Genomic DNA, 19,689 nt, shown 5'->3' with positions numbered 1-19,689 from the left:
TCAATTGGAAAGGATTTGGACCACAAGATAGATCCTGGGAGCTCAAGAGAATATCCATGCACCACGTCTAATCAGGAAATTCCATCGGAACTTCCCAACCAAACCTGGGCCAGACAGAAGGAACACCATGGGCCTTTGGTGGGGAGTGCTGTCACGACCCTCGCCCAAAACCCCCTCTGGCAAACCCATTGGCCAGGTGGAGTCAGGTCTCGGGCCTCTAGAGCCTGGCATTCTCTTCAAAAGCCCACATGGGGCCAGTCCTGGCGCCTATTGCACCAGGCTCATACACCATGAAAAACAATGTGCTTGGGAACTACTTTATTGTATTGTCAGCCAACATGGAGGCATCCACATAGCTTGGTTCCTAAGAACCAAGCTATGTGGTCTAGTGTTTTGGGTGTGGTAGCCTAGGGACTACTTTACCTGGACTATTTTGTTGGGGCTATTTAAACCACACCCGAGCAAGACAACACACTTTGCATTACTTTGCAGCTTGCAACGTGACGCTCACCGTGTCCAGCTATTCCCTCGAATCTCGGAGAAGCAGAACCTGCAAGGAGACAAAAGGAACATCATTAGCAGCAGCATCGTACCTGCAGTCTTCAACTTTAAACACTTGCAGCTACTGAGAACAGCTACCTCGAATCTGCACGCCTCCCGGACAGAACGACCTGAAAGAGGAAGATAGAGGCAACATTAAAGAAAGCAGCAGAGACATTTACAAATTACGAACTGCTCAAAAGGCTTACCTGGCTGGTCGCCTCTTGGCTGGTACGACTCCGGACATTCCACTTGCGCTGAAGAACACTGTGACCTACAAGGAAGAAAAACACAGGTTAGCAAAGGCAAGACTTTGCAGCGCTGCGCATAGCGCTTACTTACCTCATCATAGCGCTCTTAATGCGCCATCATTTACCAACGGGGCTCAACCAAGCCAGTTCGCCACGCTGAAGCTCCGCATAACTAAGGGAGAAAAAAGAGACATTTTAAACAAAGAAAGGCATGCAGGATAGCAACAAAACTAAAGAACAGCAATAAGACCTACCGGAACAATATCAAACGGACCGGCGTCAGTGAAGTAACTGGACCGCACTCGCCCATGAAAGACAACACGCCCCTGCAAAGAAGGCACGACGGAGAGCACGCCTAATTCTACCACAAGGTGAGGAGAGGGTGCCAGAGGGACTGAAATCATACAGGGGTGGAGGGAGGATACTTAACGCAGTCGGTCAGTCCTGAACACAGTTCTCCTGTATTTTCAGGCAGAACCTTCCCCGCAGACCACATCAGGGCAAAGCTGAGAAGCATACCAGCGAGTAACCCGGCTGGGTGGCGTCCCTGTGGATACCAGGTGAGCGTAACATCACCTCAATCACCAGAAGCCAATTTTGATATATTTGCTTTCTTTTTTTCCATAGGGCTGTTATGTTGGATTCTTGCAGTTGGTCGATCTTCCTTAGATCAGATCTGAGTTGCTTCTTTGCCATCATAAGATCTTTATCATACATATTGGCTCTCTTTAGATTGTTACAACCAGCACAGTTACTAGTTTTTCAAAATTCTAACAGGGGGTAATATTCCACTCCCAGGTATTCAGCTCTCACAATTTTTGTGTATTTTGACACTATTAGGGGTACCTTAGTTGGTGGAATGTGCACACGATTCCCTCCTTGATTTACTTGGATAGGCATAGTTCTAGCATCTTTGAGATCTTGTACTTTTATTATCCATTCCAAAATCAGGAGCTGATGATCACTTTCAGCCATGGATTTCACTCTTAGAGAGACCACTAAATTCAGCATTCACCTTGGGACATAAAAATAGTCCAAATTGGAATACTGAATTCCTCTCTTCCATGTTGGTCTGGCAAGAGTATCTTTGTTAACTGTTTAACATTGTGATGTCGTGCAGCGATTACTTTGCCTCCCTCAACAATGCACTTGATATTTAGGTCACCCCACAATACAATCAATGAAGAATTCATTTCCATGTACATTTCATCAATCAATAACATAACAGTCCTTGCACATTATTCTTCAGATGGCTTCCAATAAAGGTTAAATATTGCAACATCCTGTGGCTCTGCCATTGGTGACGGTTCCAAGTTAGCAGTATTATTTGTATAAATGGGTTTGGATGGCATCATTTTAGTACCTGAAAGCCCTGCCCTTGTTTAATCAATGTCAGAAGGCCTGCTGAGTGTCTTCCTTGCTTCCCCTTTTTAGCTAAATTGCAGAATTGCAGAATAAATGGAAACCATCACACAGAGTCCAGTCAGGTCTCCTGAAAACAACATATGTCAAAATCTTTAAATTTCCATGCAGTGTTGTTAAACAAATGTGTGAAACCTTTCATATTCCAAGACCCCATGGTAAGAGGTTGTCTTGAAGGGTCCTTTAGCTGTTACATTTTTGTTTCTTTCCACAATGCTGCTGCCAGCCACAACCAACTTTGGTCTTGGTCCTTTGAAGTTAACTGTTCTAGCATTGATTTCACTTTCCTTTGTTGGGTAGATTGGCAGTCAAATGTGTCTTTTATTGCATGATCAGCATTTGCAGCTACTACCTTTTTTTGCCAGTTTAGTAATTTGTATTTGTTTTGAATTTGTTGTTAAATCTGAGGGGAGCCTTTGTTGCTGAGCTGGATTTTGAGCGTGATTACTAATTCACATTTTTTTTCTCAGTTCTGCATTCTAGACGGAAGTTTGCACTTGCAAGTTCAAAACCCATTTTAAGGAGATCTTGCCCGGATTCTAGTAAACTATTTCTTATTAAGGCATGGTATAGATGTAACACAACCCAATACATGTGTGACTCACTAAAAAAAGGAGCAACCTTTATATCGTCAAGGCCTATATTACGCAGTTTTGGAATACAGTGCAGAAGGATATTTCTTCTATTCGGAATTAGGCCATCCCTAGATTGACAGGTCCGTTCCACAGAAACTATATAATTTGGGTTCTTTAGTGGTGAAGTCAGGGGTTTTGAATTGCAATCAGAGTTCATCACTTTATTTAGAGGGACATCCTTTTTGCTAATGGGCAGTCTTTCCCTTTTTGTTTTGGCCTCAACAGCGTTTCTTTTTTGTTCCAATGTCTTATATTCGGGATAGAGATCATTCATTATATTTTGTCGGGAGCATGAGGTGTCTGTAAGGCTCAATGTGCTGTCTAGGTAAGGTATGTCATCTTCCATGCTAAATGTGACATTTATCAGGTGAGATACCTTTTCCTCAATCATGTCCAAGTAGATTGACAGATCTACCAAGGATATATCCCGGAGCTCCATTTCTACCTTCACAGTAACCTGTTCCTGGATTTTGACAAGATTGTTCTCAGCTTATAATTTCATCATATTCCTTGGTTTTTTAACTTTTGGTATTTCAGGGCATTAGTGTTTTCTTATGTAGGCTGTTAAGCCATTTGATTTTACTTTTTTCTGTGATGTTAAACTCTCAGCGTTTTCCATTTTTCATTCCATCTATATGTGACACTTTCCAACCTCTCTCATTACATTGCTTATCACAAATACATTGAACGACAAACACAACACGTATCTTATTGCAATCACCAGCAAAAAAATAACCTAGACCACCCATAACACAACTCTTTTTCCCAACAACTCTGCCTACCTTCATAAATAACAACCTCTCCTACTAAAAGTACTTCACCATTACCACATAATACCCACTACCTTTCTTTTACAATTACAGGATTCAAGAAGATTGTCGGACAAAGGTACTGAAGAAAGAACACTCTTCACATCCTACAAAGTAAGTACATTAAGATAGCATGTATTTCTCTCAAATTCTACTTTCACTATATATTAGCCTAGAGTATTCTTTTCGAGTGAACATTATATTTCACTTTTACTCATTATATTACAGCATTCACACTCTTTCTATTCCCATCTAAACATTGCTCTTTATTCAATGAATCACACATTCCTTACTGGCTACCCACACGTTCACCTTTCATGAACACCTAAACGACAATTCTACTTCCTTACTATTCCATATCCCTATCCACATGAGCCCCTAATTACAACCTAATGGGGTTCACACTCATTCCATTATAAATCACTATAATAGATTCCCAGACTTCCTCACACATTTTCCATTACACCCACGCAACCTACATACCTATGCACTAAATCACACCTTTATAACATCCACTCTTTTCCTCAAAATATCATAATGTCCCTACTTATTCAATCACACCACCACTCCCTTACTCACTAACCAAAGCCCATCACACCTGTACAAACTCTTACAAACTTCCTAACTGCATATAGCATCCTGCTATAGAATCACACAGTACTCTATTCATCTCTACAACCACAAACACACAAACCCATACATAATAAATGCATATACATTCCACAACTTTCAAACCTAAACTTAAATTGTTCCCAACAGACAGAACATAATGCCTACTAAAAAACAACTCTGTAGAAAACAACGAAAAAATAGAGCAGATAAAAATAAAGGCAAGGTATATATACATCCACCTCTAAAACAATTTATAGAAAACATTAAAACAAAACAGCTAGTAAGCTCACTCAATAAAACTAAACAAACCACCACTAACCACTAAAAAAAGTAAGGCCCTTTTGAAAAAACTAAAAGTAAATAAGATGTACAAACATCTTCAGTTGGCTTCCCAGTCCTGGCAGCCAAACTGTGGAATGCTGTCCCCTTGACTATCAGAAACCTCCCCTCCCTCAACCTTTTCAAACATAGAGCCAAACGTTGGCTTGCCTCTTCCAATGCCTAAGCTACATTCTGAAAACGTGTTGCAATAACCTATGTAGGGATGTACTACTTGACAAACCATGTATCGTTGTACTACCCACCTATGTCTATTTCTATGCCATATTTATTGTTTGATATATTATCACTGTATGCAACTTATGTAACCATTGCCTTAAGAAATGCGCCCGGTAGCCTCCGGGCCTGGTCTGCGCTATACAAATAAAATAAATACAAATACAAATACAAAATAGGCCTACTAATGGCCCTAACACTACATATACCAATGTTAACATAATCACAGGCATTCCAAAACAACAATTGTACGCACAAATTTACACAATTTATTTCTTCTAAATCGTATGAAGACAGCTGAAAATTCACAATCTATCCTTAAAAACTACTGCAGAAGACTAACCCTCAAAGCTCTAATTGACAGTGCATTTCTACTAAAGAGAAAATTGTTTACATTGATTTTAAACAGAATATACACACTAACTAAATTAATCAATAAATTACAAAATGTACTTCTAAACATGTGAAATGTCAATATAGATACTTTTTCAAACCTCTATGAAGGTGAATTGATTCACACGAGCAGCACAGACCCTTATTTCAATGAAGTGAATTATAAATAAGAACAAACAAAAAAACTGACATAAACAGTAATGGCCGCAGGTATGAAATGGTAGGAGACACCTTAATGGCAAAAGAAACCCTTTTATAAAAAAAACGACCCCAACAAACTTTCAACCAAATGTTCGTTTGGCCCATACAAACCTTCCAGTGTATAAATGGACATGCAGCTCAATGTGTAGCATATGCCACCAATCCTTCAAATCCTAACGAATATACTTCCATTGCTATGGTGAACTGAAAGACAAACATAGAATGGAAACTTTACAAACCATAGACTCCTGCCCAGTGCACAGCCAGAATGGACTGTGGGGCACTAATTAGCCTGCATCTCAGGAACTGCTTGCAAAACACTTCTACCACATCAAATTGTTAGCAACAAACCATTCCATTATGCTGAATCTTGTCCATAGACTGTACTATGCAAAAGGGTCTGCTCTAGAACTGCAAAATATCAATAACATTCTCCTACATGGAACAGCCAAATAATTCCTGTGAGAAATAGCACACATCCAAAGTAAATATTTTGGAACTGAAGTTGACTTAGAAAATTAAGTAACTTCAGAAAACATTAGCGACAACCTCACAAACACCAACCTCCTAAGAAACACATACAAAAAAGTAATACCTAAGTTTCAAAACACATCTGCTGAAATACCAGACCAAGTATGTGTCTGTTGCAGCTGAAAATGTAATTAAAAAAAAAAGCACACAAATAGTAAAGATGGCCAACACAATACAGGGCAATGAAGAATTTCAATGGTTCAAATTAGCTTTATATCAAATATCAAATTAGCTTTATATCTTACAAAAGAAAATAAATACAAAATACACATACTGCAACACAAAGCTTGAAAACAACCAAATGCCATCATGTGCTATCACTAACAACTTAGAAGTATTCCCACTTCCAAAGGCTCTCCAACAACTTAACTTGTGTGAGAGCATTATAATCCAAACAGTACACTCATTTCAAGCTATAATACGCCTTCAACTGAAAACAGCCAAATTGACTCTATCTGAGTTACTAAAAGGCATTTGTGGCAAAGTCGTATATTTGCCATTATATCTTAAAGAACATGTAGAAACTCTAGGAGTACAATGGCCAATAGATCAATCTTTGATTGTACTAGTTAATAGTGTACCAGCAAAAGACAAAAGCATTTGGCAACAACTCGTCAACTTAAACAAAGTTATACAATCCCTACAATATCTGGAACAAAACAATGAATACTACAAAGATGTAAACATAGAGGAACACTTAAAATAAGCCACCCAAATAATTCAAGGTTCACCAGCAACTGGCCAATTTGAACATGTAGATCCTGTTATGGCAGCCAACATTTTGAACCAGTATACATTTCACCCACTACACTCCAATGACACCGTAGAAGATGCATGAGAAACATGTCAAATGCGTGAAGGCAAAGGATCCCCAATGAGCATATGGAAGAAAGGTGTAGAAGCACATTCCTTTCCTGTACTATTTCCTACAGGAAAAGGAGGAAGATATGATGAAAGATCCATGCAAATAACTGCATCAGAATATCCCTCAACTCTTTTGTTATGGAGTTGCACGCACATTAAAAATAGGCTTTAATTGTTTAAACATGTCTGCTACCTAACTACTTCAAAAGATAAAAGACAAAGCTGACGTTTTGCAGTTAAGTATCATAAAACTCTTAGCAAACCTTCAAGTTACAAAAGAATACTGGTTCCGATGTAACACTGATAAAAATGGTATGTTAAGGAACCTAGGCCCACCCACATGGTTTGTTACTTTATGTTGTGCAGAATAAGCATGGGATGACTTGCATGACTTCTTACGCACTGCAAAAAAAAAGAGGCAATAGATATAAAAACACCAGGAGAACTCTGTTCTCTTCACGCTATCAATGTATCAAAGTACTTTCACCAACGCTTCATTGCCATGCTGCACTTCATCTGCCATGCAACTACCCCTCCACTCCGAGAAGTGGGACACTTATTTTGGAGAAAATAATATCGATCCAGAAAAGAACCACACATCTCCATGCTTTGGTGGATAATAGATGCCCCCAAACTTGGCCATGACAGTGATGCTACTGTTTTACAGTTTATTGAAAAATACATTACCTGCAATGTCCCTTAAGAAACCACACATAGTGACCTATGTAAATGAATCTTCTGCTTCCAGAAACATAAGTGTGGCAAATACTTCTGACATAGTTATAAAAAAACAAAGGTAAATACTATACCAAATGTCACTTTGACTTCCTTAGAGCAGTTTGCAGAAAGGGACAAGTAAATAGCTTGATGTCTTCTATTAGATAAGGTATACAAGGTGAATTTCCTAAAAACACATACAACATTTAAAGGGATGAAGCATCCAAGTACATCAATGATTAAAACGCAATCATTGCCCTCTTGTGGAATACACATGTAGACATACAATACATTGCAGACAATTCAACTGCAGTTGCAAGACATGTCTCACCAAAGTTGAGAAAACAGAGCAAAACAACCTCTGGGATGGCAAATCATCTGGCAAAACACTGTCACAAAAATTGTAAAGCTTCAGGATGGAAATGTTCTCCAATAGCGAATGCAGGTGATAAGAAGCTGCAGACTGTTTAACAGGTACAACCTCATATGGCAAATCTGAACACATTGTCTGGCTGAACCTTGGTCCAGCCTCATCCTGAAAAAGAGTGCTAAAACCCTGCCAAGAGATAGAAACAATACCCACAAATGATACCAGCAGCCAGGACATTTAACAAACAAAAAAACAAGTTAATTGACACATCCTGCTTTGGAAAACATGTGCCTGTACGACATAGCCCAAAACTACTTATACACAAACAATGTCACACCAACTGGTAAATATTCAGTCTCAACTTGTGAAGGAAACCTAGTAAAACATACCAAACCCAGCCTAATTAATTATATAAAGTTATCATTTTCAATCTCTGCAACATAGAGAACTTTAGTGCATGGCCCTACTATTTAAACCATGTAGAAAAGAAGAAGAATTATTAGGTGACCATGACTCATTTGAAGCTGCATCCAATGCAAATGAAACCGGTATAACAAATGTAAATTTCAAACAATACAAACACATGTTAGACAATGAGCGCCAATAAGAGGAAGACATTTAAAATCTACTAGATAAAGACGCTCCTGAGGGCAATCAACCTTCTCTTGGAAGCCACGAACCACTTGGAGAGCAAATCATTCTAAATGAAGCAGAAATAGCCGCCATGAATGAGATAGAAAATGCCATGTATTGATCTAAACAATCTGCAGAAGACTTGTCAGTGCTCAAATCACAGTCAAATGATTAACAACTCACCATTTATCTAGAAGTCACTGAAGAAATTGAACATGGTTCTAATCATGAAACTGAAAGTTATAGCTGTAAAAATTATACACCTCTGCAAATGTAAGTAAACTTTCTTAATTCAAATAATCAGCACATTTTGACAAGACTTAACAAACAACAACCTTTCAGCTGTTGTAACAGCCGCCACAGGTTTAGCTGCATACAGCGTAGGAGGTGTATCTTTCCACCGACTACTGCGCCTCCCAGTAGAACACAAAAAACAAAATCGAAAACTACTTTGTCAGCAGAAGCTGCTACTGAAATACTCAAAATTCAGAAACAAATGAAAGTACTCCTGATCGATGAAGTAAGCATGGTTTCCAAACTCATGTTGGCTTTAATTCAAGAACTGACTACGAAGAACTGTTTGGAAGAAAACAAATGTTTGTTTTCAGATACCTCCTACAGTTAACACAAGTGAAAGGTCAAACCATTTTAAAAACATTTGGACACAAACAATGCCGCAGCACACTCAGCAGCATTGGAAATGTAAATCTCTAGCAACATTTCTGCTACAGAGAACTAACTCAAAACATGCATCATAGAGATCTGCAGATCTGACCTACGATAAAAAAAAATAATCAAAATTGGTCTGTTTACTAAAGATTCAAAATCCATCTTAACAACTTGACTAATCCTTGAGCTGTATGGACAAAACACATTTTCCCCTGATGTCATGCAACAATTAACTCAAGATAAAATTACATTAATGTTCTTAATGCCAAACCTTGCAAGATGTAGTGAATTCAATGATACAATGTTAAACAAAATGCAACCCTTACTGCATATCAGCTCCACAGACACACTAGGAGTGCACAGCATTACACTTCATATGTGCCAACAAGCAACACCACAACTAAATAGCTTAGAGAAATGTATCTCCAACACAGCTGGATTAGAACAAGTATTAACTTTCTGTCTAAACTGCAGAATAATTCTAAAATGTAACCTTGGAGTAGAACAAGGTTTAGTCAATGGAGCAATTGGTACAGTTGTTGGTTTCCAAAACATATCCACATGACAACAACATTCTGTTCATCACCAATGACTTTGACAAACTTGCAGAAGTAAAAAAATAGGCTGCACAATAGCACAATTCCTCCTTTTCAAAGACATGAACATACACAGAGAACAATTCTCTCTAGCTCTTGGATATGCTTTCACTAGTCACAAATCGCAAGGTCTAACCCTAGACCGTGCATTGATTGACATTGGCAACACAGTCTTTAAAGAAGGTATGGGTTACGTAACACTGTAACGTCTACCTACACTTGACGGCCTATTCCTAGTGAACTTTGATTCATACAAAGTAAACGCTGACATTCCTTGCATCTTTGAATATAAAAGGCTTTGGGCACTGTACACCGCCCATCTAGGTATGTACTCTGTACATCAAAAAGAGAAAACCTTTTTGAAGAAAAGTAATACAAACAGAATCTATAGCACATCTCCCTACAATACTGCTAAAGAAACAAAGAACAGCTGCTACTCCATCATAGAATACAACTACAAACATGTTGAGTTCAAACCCAATTGTACATCCATCCGTAGACAAAAAGACAAATGTCCCTTCTCAAAAAACAACTGCAGGCCCATCAAAAGACACAGAGACACAACTCTCTGGTACAGTTAAAATCTGCAACACATCTGGAGTAAATTGCTATGCAAATGTAGAAATCAATCTTCTCTTCCAATTGCCATCAATTGTTCACAACATTTACTTAAACGGTCCAGAGCAGTTGTATTTGCAAAAGTTTTTCATTCATAGAAATTCCACAAGTAACCCACCAATACTTACAGTCTCTCAGGTATAAAGCAAGAATTGGACTACTGTACAGGAATGGCACAATTCACCATAAACACACAGGAAGATCCACACAAATTCCTTATGTACTTACTAAATTTACTAGAAAGTAAACACATCCCTATAAATGAAATTTTCCAAATTTCTTACACATAGAGACATACATTCACTCTCTGCAACCATGTTTCACAAGAACACATCCTTAATGAAGCATTGTTGTATGTATCCATACCAAATTGTGAATCCATTTGATTTCACCAGCTATGCAAATCATGGTATATTATGCCCTTTTTGTAATTCAGACAATCATTCCAGCATACAAATAAACTCACATAGCCAACATGTGATACTAATGCTTCTACAGTACAATGCAGATGGTACCAAAAACAACTGTAAGCATACTAGCTTCACACACAGCCAAGCATCTCTTGGCAAGACAACCTTCACAACAGTGGGACTAATCTACAACACTTCAGGACACTATGCTACATATGTCCAAAACCTCTGTTACTATAAAACATAGGTTACCAGCAAATCTAACAAATGCCTACTAAATATTCCTTGAACCCAAATCTAGTCACTAAACTGTAGCACAATAAATAGTTAGAATATGCCAACGGGTATATAACTACATTCACAATACTACAATTGTACATTTACAGGGTAATTCATGGAATAAATGTGCGCCGAAAAGGGGAGCGCAAGCGTGAAAATCACAGTGCATGCGTGTTAAAGCCGCGCACGCCGCAGCCGTTCATTGATTCATGGAATTTGCTGCACGTGCAAACCCTGGGAGGTGCGCCAAATCCAAGGGTGGCGCACACAAGTCACTAAATGCCGAGCGTGACGTGCACAGCGAAAGCGCACAACGTGTGGCGCACACAAGAAAAGGGGGCGGAACACAGGGGGTAACACGCGAAATGGGGAACAACGTGTAAAAATGTGGGCGTTACGGGGGAAGTACTGCAGGTAAATGCTCGCAATGCCCACATGCACACTAACAACACGTATTCATGAAATCGAACAGGGGAAACCCGTGCGCTAAAATTGACGCGCTAATCCGGAAACACGTACGCCAGCAGGAAGCAGGCATAAGTGGACCCGCGCAGCATAAAAGTGCATGCAAACAACAAACAAGCTCATACGCTACAATGAATATACCGTTCCTCACAGCAGTGGTCGTGGGAAACCGCAGGAGGAGGAGGATAGCCAGGCCTTGCATTATTTTACCCAGGACCAGCCATTTTGGGATGCCTGATGACCAGGTCTATGAGAGGTATAGGTTTCCACCACTAATAATCCTAGAACTGGTCAGGGAGTGGGAGGATGACCTCACATCACCCACCCTGTGCTCCCAAGCATTGAGCCCCTTGGAAAAGGTGCTCAATGTACTGCATTTCTTGGCTCCTGGGTCATTTCAGCAGACAAGTGCCATAGTTGGAGGTGTCTCACAGGCCACGCAGTCATGCTGCCTACACCAGGTGTTGGCGATCATGACTGCACGCCCCTCAATCTTCAGGCACATATAAATGCCCAGAACACATGCAGAAAGGCAGGCCGTCGTCCAGGACTTTTACAGGGTGGCACACTTCCCCAAAGTGCTAGGTGCCATTGATTGCACCCATGTGGCTCTACGTCCTCCCAGGGCCACTGAGCACATCTATCGAAACCGCAAGCACTGGCATTCCATCAATGTGCAGGTTGTATGTGATGCCAAGGGAATCATCACCTCAGTATATGCCAACTACCCGGGGGCCAGCCATGATAGTTTCATATTCCGAATGTCACCCCGAACCGGGACCTGGAAGCTGGGATGCATGGCGACACATGGCTAATTGGTGAATACAAATGCCTCTGCACATTCATGCATGTCAGACACTGAGAAATGGGAAAACCCAACTAATGACAACCATTATCACCTCTCCAGGGGACAGCACCTACCCTCTGAGCACCTGCATGATGACGCCAATACGGAACCCCATCACACCACCTGAGGTAAGATACAACACAGCCCATATTGCAACCAGGGGCATAGTGGAGCGCACATTCGGAGTGCTCAAGTCATGCTTTCGCTCCCGTGACCACTCTGTGTACTACATGTGCCACCAGTAGTGTGCAGGATCATAGTGGCAGCATGTGTCCTCTGGGGGACCTATGTTCTAACCTCAGGGCATCCCTGTGGGCCTGTGACTCTGCAGAAATGGCTGTGCACAGAGTCTCCAGTCCAGCCTGTCGGTCACTGTTGGACGCCAACATGTCCTCCCTGTGTGAGGGGCACATGGACTCTGTTGCCTGCTGCTGGAGCTCCACCTGCCTTTCAGAGTGGAGAATGGAAGTGGCCACCCTATCAACGGCCTGAGCCATCATTTCACACAATGCCCCCTGTTGTGCTGCAATAGTATACATTGAGTTCTCCCACACAGTATTGCCTAGTGGCGCACGGCCACCGCCTTGGCAGGCACCACACGTGTATGGGGCAAGGTGATGTGCACATTGCTGTGCTGGCACTGCCTGAGGCTGCAGGACTGCATTCCTCCTTTGATCTCCTGGCAAGGAACAGGTGCAAATATAGTGGAGTGTGACCCTGCATCCGTAACTGGCACAGGCTGACTTTCCAACACTGAATGCCCCATAGAGGGGTCTACCCCCTGTGCAGGTGGGTTGGCCAGAACAGCATCCCTGCCAGAAACACTCACCTGCGACGGGACATTTTTCTCAATGTCAGATTCAGCACCTGAGCCATAGAGGTCTTCGGAGGTGTACCCAGAGACACCCATGGACAGGATGGTCTGTAAAAGTAATGGATTTTCACCCACCACCACCCCACGTCCTCCACTGCTGCCTGGTTGGGGCTGTGAGTACTTCTGCCTATGCGCCTTCTCCTCCTCCTCAAGAGCATCTAGTGCCTCATCACCTGCAAAAACATAAAAGAAAAGTAATGAAGACAGGCATGAGCAGCATAGCCCACACACATAGGCATCACAAGGTACACATCTAATACATAAATGACACATGTCACACATGACACTAAATCTGGCATGCATGCACTGGCAATGAAGTGGAAGGGGAGCTGAAAAGCAGACACTGAGGACTCCAAGATGGAAAAGCAACACATGTGCTGCATGATGGGAAAAAGCCAGTCTTTACTAATACAGTGATGGCAGGCACATGGATACATCAATGGTTGGTCACTTGGACATGGTAGAAGACAATTGTCATGTTGAACATTCAAGCAGGGCCCCAAAGTGATCATGTGCAGGGCATGTGTAGGTGCACAATACTCAATCAGCCTGATTGATGAAATCATTACCATAATAAGTAAACAAATGTGGGGCATTGTGAGGTGAAAACTATGTCTGAAGTATGTTGAATTTGGGGCAGAACGGCACAAAAATGTGTGTTAATCATGCAAAGTATTCCATCAATCAGGCAGAATGAACAGGAAAACAGTATGAACAACTTTGTGGCATGATGGCATTTGAAGGACAAGTGCGGTAATCAGGTGCAAATTGTTAACTGCGGTCAGAAGGGATACTGTAAAACCCAAACCCAAGGTCAGGGAATGGTTTGGAGGCACCACATGGGTGACCCATAGCAGTCATGACTACACAGCTTCACCTGGCACTCAATCAGAACACATGACCCAAGCAACATACACATGATTTGCACACACATGCATGCCCACTCACTGGACATTGCCTCAAGATCTGGTAGGTCTCCCACGCCTTGGATCTGATCCTCTGTGATGAAGCCTCCAGCGATTGACTCATGTTCTGTGAGTACTTCCTCCTCTGGTGGAGACCCACTGCCAGTCACCAGAGTAGAGGCATGATTGGAAGCCAGCTTGTTTTTTGCTCTGTGTTTCAGTTCATTCCACCGCTTAGACAATCATCAGCTGTGCGCATCACAAATCCAAGGGAACTAATCTGGTCAACGATGCACTGCCAGTGGGCCCTACGTTGAGCAGTCATAGTCTTGCACACTGCAGTCACCGGCATATCGCGGCCATGGGCCGACACGTAGCCCACAAGTGCATCTAGTTCCACATCATTGAAACTCTGCTTCCTTGACGTGCCAGAGGGGGAGCCGTGTCTGGGGTCCCAGCCTGTACTGCAAGAGCACCCTTCTTCCTCTTGAGAGGTGGTGCGGACCCTGAGAGGCTTATGCAACTCTGGTCGGTAGGGGCTGAAGCCCAGGTGAATTGGGCACTGGAAGTAGCCAAAGGCACGATGACCAAAGGTCTCACTGCAGGCATTGGCTGCTGGGTGATGTTGGCAGGACCAATCTTGGTGTGATGGTCTTGGACCAACACTGTCCCGGGTGGGAGACTCAGAGAGGGGTGGATTGAGCTGCAGCTGCCCCTGCCCCTGCAGCCTCCTCACCCTGGCTACTTAGGGCAGCAGATGACATTGCTGCCCCAGATCCACGTGGCCTGGTGACAGCAACTTTCACCGCCACACGTGGCTTTGACTTGGTGAAACGGAAGTCGGCCTGTGAGTCTTCCTGTGCCAGTTCAGTCAACAATATGGGCCGGGTTAACAAAGCCTGAGCTGGGATGGTGTCAGCTGCATCTCCCCGACCCATTGGGGGGGGGCATGGGTTTCCCAGATTGGTCCTCCACACACTGGCCTCTTGGGCCACCCTGCACATCCTGGCCAAGTCCCCTACCGTGGACACCTCTTGGAGGTCGGCCACCTTTACCTCCATTATCACTTGGTTGCCTCCCAACCATAGCACTGATGTTCTTGTACGAATGGGAGGTGCAGTAAACAATTGTCCTTGGCAATTGGGGTGAAGGGGGCAGGGTACTAGCTGGAATACATACCCTAGTGCTCTAGCAAGGCTGTCTGTGACCGCTGGGGGAAGATGACGGGTCACGCAACGATCAGGCACCCCGAAAACAAAATTTCACATGCACGCAACCCCTGGTAGCCCACGTGCATCGAAAAAAGAACCCTCACTACGCTGTGGCACCCAGAAACACAAGAATAAGCGTACGCGTGGTACACGCAGGCTACAATGACCTCTGAATGGGTACATGACACACGGGGCAACCACAGTTGAAAAATACGTGCGTGAATCACTGTCTGCCTGGAAAAAGAATGTGAAAAAGACGCACGTGTGCGCATTGGGAACATCCCCGCCAAAAGAAGAATTGAACGCTATCCGAGTATACAAGGAGTACGACCTGGAACCATTGTGAAGTAATCGCGTGTGAACCGACAAGAAGTACAAGAATCACCCACTCTCCACAAAAAGCATGTACAAGAAAATGGCGTCCTACGCGTACCTTTTAACCCAGGCCACACGCGTAAGATTACTTAGGCGCGTACACGCTAAGGGCCTTTCCTCCAATTACACACAGTGACACCCGGAAGTGCAGGATTTGCATGTGTACAATCACTATGCACCCGTGTGGAGGGAAAAGCGTTGTGCGCGTTATGTCACAGATGCGCTTACATGCTAAGGGCCTTTCCTCGAATTACACGCTGACATGCAGTTTTTTCACGTGCCAAATCACTCCGTATCAAGCTGGCCACACGATAACACACGGAAGATCACGCTCCTGCCCAGAAGGCCATTTTCCTGCCCCCCAGAGCCCCAAGCCCGCTCCCACCTGCCATCTGCTGCTGCCTGCTGGCAATGGTGCCCAGCTATTTGGTGCCTGCACGTCAGCCATCTGCAGGGGTCCAGTTGCTGTGACCACCCCTGCTGGAACAGCAGACTCCCGACTGAAGTTCCGTTGCTCCACAGACCAGCACCAGAACCTAGTTGCCCACCCACACCTGCCTCGGGGGTTGCCATGTCGATGGATACACCATCGGAGACCACTGGCAATCCCCAGCCAGAGAAGCAGAGCGCTACCAGTTTCAGTGCCACAGAGGTTGGTATCCTGTTGGAGCAAGTGCTGGTGCATTATTATGCCCTCTTTGGAACAGGACGCGCCGACAATGAAGGACGGAAGAGGATCTGGAAAGACATTGTGGCTGCCATCAACATGGAGGGGGTGGCAGCCCGCGACATGGCACATGTCCGGAAGCACTGGGAGGACTTCAGGTCCATGACCCTCAGCAAGGCCCGGCACCTCTTGGAGGCAGCGCATGCAGAGGGGTGCCAGGTCCACCATACCAACATCCAGATGAGGGTCCTGGAACATATATGCCCAGTGCTCCACCTGCAGGTCCTTGAGAGGCAGACCCATCTGGAGTCGAGCGGTAAGTGTCCATGCATACTGATTGGATGCAGTGCATGTTGGGGTGTGCCAGGAGTGTGGACATATGTCTTGAAAGGGGCATGTATGGATGTGTATGTACAGTGACATGAGCCTGCCGCATGTGAGTCCAGTCATGTGTGAGTCACATCAATGGTGTATGTGTTCAAATGCATGATGCACGGATGTATGTGGGGACGCACACTTGTTTGTATTTTGTACTGTGGCATGGTTGTGGTGTGACACATGGATGCTGGTTCCTCCTTCATATACGTGCATGGCATACATGTGCATGTGTGTGTTTGACATGTGTGGGAATGTGATATGCCATGGATGCATGTGACACAGACATGTAGGTGTCTGATTGGCAGATGTGACAGAGTTGCCGATGATTTCACTGTGACAGGTGGTGGAGATGTACAGATGGATGTATGTCTGGTGGCGTGTGTGCATGTGTTCAGAACTCCCCGTGTTGCATGTGACTTCAGGCTAACCTTCGGATGCTCATGCTGTTGTATGTGTATGGATGTTGCTGCCTGCTGTAACATTCCTGTTAATTTGCGCATGTGTGTGAGTTCAAATGATATGTGTGTTAGGGAGTGTGATCCCATCTGTGAAGTTTGACACTGCCACTCATGTGCAACTGTTGTGTGTATCAGACCATTGGACAGTGCCCTGATGTCTGTGTTCTGCCTCTCCCTGTCTACAGCGTCAACTGATGAAGAGGGCAGAGACGGTGCTGTGGAGCACAGCGGCAGGGATCCCACCACGAGCCGGAGACGCAAGGCCCAGCTCATCTCCCAGGTTGTCATCTCTTCGGGGAGTATGGAGTCTGGTGCCATGTCCGCAGCTGCAGAGGGTAGGTCCATGAGGTGGAGGTTGGAGGTGGACTCCTCGGCAGCAGAAGGTGCAGCTGGGCCCCCAGAGGGGCCTATGGAGGAAGATGGCACAGAGTCATCCATGTTGGTGGTGGGTTCGGTTGAGGAGGAGGCCGTGGAAGGCCCACGCATGGGGCCTGGAGGGTGGCATTCCACTGGTGCTAGTGGTGTAGTCCAGGGACAGGAGGCAGCACAGGCTGCCGCTGAGATGCCTGTGTGTAATCCTGTCCCCAATCCTGTGACTGCATCATCCCGCACCAGAAGGGATGCCTTCGTCCAGACCCGTTTTCAGGGAGGGATGCGCGAACAACAACTGGCCTCCCTCTCCCTGCGGACGTGGCTATCCTGGACCGGGTTGAGCCTGTCCTGGCTGTGGTGGCATTGCATCAATGCAGTATTCGGGATGATGTGCAGGGTTCTCGTGAAGACAATGCACGTCATTCCGAATACCTCATTGACCGCGTCGGCCTACTAGGAAAGGTCACCCAGGCTGGGTTCCTCCATGTGCTGGATCTTCTAGTGAACCCCTCCTCAACTGAACCCCCTATGCGCCAGCCGTCCTCCGTGCTATCTTCCTGCCCAAGTATCACCTGGGCACCCTGTGGAGCTGACCCTGAACCAGCGGCCAGGCTGGTGGAGGAAACATCCCTGCCACAGTAGGGAGTCGGAGGTCCAGCAGGGGTGGCCACCCCCACAACTGGACCCCAGCAAGAGTGGGACATGCAGGCATCGACCAGCAGGGCACATGCACGGCAGCAGCAGGCTCAGGGTGGGAGGCATCATGGCTCGGGAACATCTACATCAGAGGGGCAGGCATCGGCCGGAGGGCAGGAGGACCCTGGATTGGGAGTGTCTGCTGTGCGGCAGCAGTTGGGCCGGCAAATAGATGCAGAGCGGCGGCGAGTGGGGGAGGCATGGCTCACTATGGTCAGGGCAGAGAACTCCATGCGCAGGGCATTGAGGCGGGCTGAGTGCCTCAAGGCCACTCGCAGGGAGTTGGAGGCCGCCATGACTGCATCCCTGAGACACCTCGAGGCCAGGGAAGAGGCCCACCTCCGGGACATCGACATGGAGTTCGATGATGCCCTGGCCCGGAACATCAAAGAGTGAGCCGTAGGACATGCCCACCGCCTTTGTACATAGTTCTTTAGTGTTAGGTTTCCTTCGTTTTTTTTATTTTTATTTTGGAGTTCATGGACTTTGCTCCACTTTATGTATATTCTGGTAGGTTTCCTTTGGTTTTGGCATCATGGACCCTTTGGACTTGCAGTGTATATAGTTCCCGACTTGTACATACTTTGGTTATTTTAACATCCCATGGATCAATGGTTTTTCCTGGATTTTGTCATGTACTTTATTTGGACATTTGAAATTTACCACTTCCCTGTTTTCCTCTTGTGGATTTTTGTTTTACATTGGATTTTTCTTTTTTTATGATTTCATTGTCTCTTAATTTACAAGCTTGGATTAATGATATTTTATTTCAATACAATTTTTAATACATTTCATTTATCTCCTTTATTGGTGTGGTCTACTCTCATTGGTTTTGTACATGTGTCTATGAGCATTGACAAAGTCACGTGTTGCCACTGTGTGGCTCTGTTGTACATTTATGCATGGCCATGGTGGTTCTTTTGAGACTCTCATGGCATGGGTAATTTGGGAGTGGGTGCAGTGGATGGTTGCGTGCTTGTACTGGGGGCAAGAGGGAATAGGGTTGGCATTAGGGACATGGGTCAGTTTTGTTAGGACATGTTGTTTGGTGGGACATGTGCCGGGGCCTGCTGGCAGGTGCCCGTCAATGTGATGGGGACATGAGTCAGGGCCTGCTGGCAGGTGCCCGTCTATGGTTGGGGGACATAAGTCTGTGCTCCCCAGTGCATGGAGCCATGTGGGCTGGCTGCGGGCATGCCGAGGGGTGTAGGGTAGTCCCCTGTGGTGTGGGCTGCCTGCAGGGCATGGTCTGGGTAGATGTACTGCCTGCAGGGCATGGGGAGGGGGGAAAGGGCACACCCGAGGGCCCACACTGCAAAATCGCTTGTAAAACTCC

This window comes from Ambystoma mexicanum, chromosome 6q, assembly GCF_040938575.1.
Source record: "Ambystoma mexicanum isolate Mex_15411 chromosome 6q, UKY_AmexF1_1, whole genome shotgun sequence".
NCBI lineage: Eukaryota > Metazoa > Chordata > Amphibia > Caudata > Ambystomatidae > Ambystoma > Ambystoma mexicanum.
The sequence above is the reverse complement of the archived record's forward strand: the minus strand, read 5'-3'. Positions refer to the sequence as shown.